Consider the following 4,079-nt stretch of genomic DNA (forward strand, 5'->3'; position numbering starts at 1 on the left):
TTCATGACATTTGATTTCATGGGAGAGTATGTCATTCATGGAATTGAGTGCAAATAAATAGGGAAATATATTTTGTTGGATGCAAAATTGGAGATTTTAAGGTGAAAAATTAAAATCCACAATTTGGCCCAGTTGATTGGAAACTAATGTGAGATTGTTAGCCTTCAGGGGAAGGAGTAGTGGGAGCTCTAGAGTGGCAACCGATATCCTCCTAGTCCTAGCCTAACCACAGAATTAGGACCACAGAATTAGGGACAAAACTCTTGATTAAACAATGTTCTTTATAACACTCAGAAGAGGGTAAAGAATAAGATTACTCCTATCTAGCACAAAACATATTATATATATATTTTCAAATGATTCTCATTTATTCACAATCCATATACTCATTGTAAAGGGGAAAGATGCTTTCTTTAATTTAAATCTTCCGTCAACAAAACTTTACTCAGTTTTTGTAATTTTACTTTTGAAAGTTTAGTTTTTAGTTAGTTAATTTTGTATGTCAACTGCATTTTATATAACATTCACCTTAGTAGTTAATATTCAAACTTCGCAATTTACTTTTATTTTTTGAATTTTTAAATCATAAAATAATTTTAAGAATTTACTTATAGATTTCTCCAAATGCCCTGTGGGAGAAATTTTTAAAGATAAACTATTTTCATAAAGGGAATTTTTGTTGGGATTATATTGCATATTTATTGTTATATTTGTCATGTGTATTTTTGTAATAATAAAAAATATTTGCAAAATTTACACACTAAATCTACCCGCATCACAGGGTCATTTCTCGAGCACTTTGGAATCTATTAGACATTTTGAAGGACAAATTGAACTTGTTATATTTTGTTTTAAGAAATCATCCATTAAGATCTTTCGTGTTTTACTGAGTCATGATTTAAGGGTTCAGAAACTACACCTTCATCTACTCTTGCAATTTATTTAAATTTCTTGCAAAATTATATAATTGTTGCAAGTTCTAACGATTCAGCAGAAATGCCGAGAAGATGACAGGTATGCTTTTACAATGTTATTTAATTTCTATAATTTTACTTTCTGCAATTTACTTTTGCTACAAAATATTATAACTGCTTGTTTGTGCACTTTACTTTACTTGCAAAAAAAAAAAAAAGCAAAACCTTTTTCAAAAAATTAATCAACATTTTTAAAACCTAAAAAAAATGTTTCAAAGGTAACCGTAAATCCTAATAAATGTCACTAAACATAAAACATCATTTTGAATTTATGGGAGTCCCTCAGAGGAGATAACCTACGGTTGCTAAGGAGATCTCCCCAGTTAAAATAAGCCTCACAACTCATTTAAGCTAAGTAAATTCAAAAGAAAATAGTTATATCAGAATGAGGGAACCGTGAGATTTTAACCAGTGTCACTATAATCAACTTTAAGCCCCCTATAATGATTAAACTTTTAACTCGTCATTTAAACCTTTGAACCTTAGACTTAAGGATTGCTACTTGGTCGAGGAGCTTGGAGCTAACTCCGTGGGCAGCCTTCTAAAAATCTGCAACAGCATGAGGATATACAACAACACATCTTTCCTTAGAATTAAACAGCAAGCCATAGGATTTCAAGGTTGTCTACCTAGTGTGACATAAATCCTCAACTCATCTTTAGGCTTTTGCACAATCATGTTGTGTTATATAAGCCCTAACTTATTTTAGGATTTTGAGGTTGTCGTTTGTCACAACCTTAATCCTCACATCTTCCGGGCTATTTGTGCAACCGTCTCGCCTAAATGTAAGCCCTGATTATTAAAATTAGCAGGAAGTAACATTTAAAAAATTCTTCTTCTCGAAATTGAAGCTAAACCATAGGATATCTTGGGAAGTCACAGAGGTTCTCCTCGGGATCCGTGACATTGCCTATTTTTCTTCCTTTGGATTCTAAAATAAAATGTTCCAAATTTGAGACATTCCTATTTCACACCTCTTTGTCTGATCTTTTAAAAAGTCCTACCCCTTGAATTCTTCGAAGACAGTATTCCCTGATCTTAATCGAGAGTTTTCTTAGGTGACTTTGGTTATCTAAGTTGTAATTAACTATAAGGGCTTGCCCTTATAAGAAACTTTTAAGAACCCAGCTTAATATAAATCCTTTTTAATTAATTATATCAAATAAGGGAACATGTCTGTCAACATAAAAAAAATGATATTTTCGAAAAATGATATTCTCGCAAACTTAAACAGATGTCATAAATTCTTTAGTTTATTTAATTGAGCCTTATCAATGAGTAGTGTATCTATTCTTCAAGATGGATGCATTGCTTGCGATATTAGACTTGTTTATTTAAACTACTGAGGATATGAGATCGGTTTGGTCTTGTGTTTTCAAACTTAAAATATTATTTTTCAAAATTATATATACACATATATTAAACAAAACCAGGCACCGGGATATCCAGTCCGACAACCGATAACTTCTAATTTGGCAACTGACACTTCCTAGGAAATACTCAAATCTTTTGGACGTTGAAGAAACAAAATAAGGTGGCTCTATCCTCTACTGAAGCCAAGAATAGGGTGTTAGTAGTTTTAACATTAGATTGTCATTTGTTAAGACATCTTCTTACAAAGCCTAGAGGGTAGTAAATTCAGCTAACAAAATTCCACAATGACAACCTCTCTTCCATGACTATATTAAACAATCTAGTATTACATACATACATTAAACATATTGAAATCATCTATCATTTTACGGGGGATCAAATTCATTTTAGGAAAATTTAGATTCATCATCCATGCACATAAGAAAAACCTATTTATATCTTCACCAAAGCTATAACAAACTAAAATTTAATCTCTTGAAATCCATGCTGCAAGTTTTCTCTAAGAAATCTCACCTTAAAGGGGGAAACAACTACTAGAACAACATTATTCCATGTGTAGATCATTACTACCTAAATGACATAATTTGTAATAATATGATGCTTTGGCTTTTGATCCCAACTTTTATATGTCAACCCGATGTAGGCAATTATATTCTTAATTTTTTCCTCACTTATAATTCTTACTTTACAACGACGCTAAAAACTTGATCACTGATGCGGTGAGAATTTATTAAGCTTAATAATAATGATGCAATGTAACCGAAAATATAATATAATTTTTATGAAAATAATTTATCTTTAAAAACCTCTTTAAAATCTCAATTTTCGTTTACATACTACGCAAGTATATGTATCACTCAAGTAATATAAGGCTCTAATGGAGTCCTAGATATCGATCCCACAGGGAAGCTAGAAATCTATATAATCTAGTTATTTATATTCTATTATAATATAAAAACAAATTGAAGTGCTACGTTTAAAATTAAATTACTTAAGTGAAATGCTTCTAACTATGTAGATGAACGACTATAACAAGTAAATTTAACTAAATACTAAACTTTCAAAAGTAAATTGCTGAAATAAAATAAAGGTTTTTGTTGACAAAATGTTTAAGTATGAGAAAACATCCTTCCCCTTTACAATGAAAATATGGCTTGTGAAGAAATTGAAATCATTTGTAAAATATATTTAGAAATTATTTTGTGCCAAATAGGAGAATTCCTATTCTCTACCCTCTTCTGAGCGCTATAAAGCACATTGATTAATCCAGAGTTTGGTCCCTAATTCTGTGATTAGGCTGGGAGGATTTCGGCTATCACTCCAAAGCTCCCACTACTCCCTCCCTTGAGGGCTAACATGCTCGCATTAGTTTCCAATCAACCGAACCAAATTGGGGATCTTAATCTGTCACCTTAAAATCTTCCAATTCTACTTCCATCAAATTATATTTTCCTATTTATTTGCACCCAATCTCATGAATGAAATATTCTCCCATGAAATCAAATGTGATTCTCCCTTTGTTGTAGAAATCGTATCCCCTTTTCAGAACATATAATTCTCAACACATTTTAAAAATTTAATTGGTCGGATCGAAAAGTAAACGAAGAGCGGAGTTCAAATCATCACAAAGTATTGACATTTAAAACCGTAGAAAATAGAATCAATTCTTCACAAAATCATTTCTTCAAAGTAGGGAGAAAGATAAAGAAGACTACTCAGAATTCATGAGAA

Source organism: Phalaenopsis equestris, unplaced genomic scaffold (assembly GCF_001263595.1).
Source record: "Phalaenopsis equestris unplaced genomic scaffold, ASM126359v1 Scaffold000938, whole genome shotgun sequence".
NCBI lineage: Eukaryota > Viridiplantae > Streptophyta > Magnoliopsida > Asparagales > Orchidaceae > Phalaenopsis > Phalaenopsis equestris.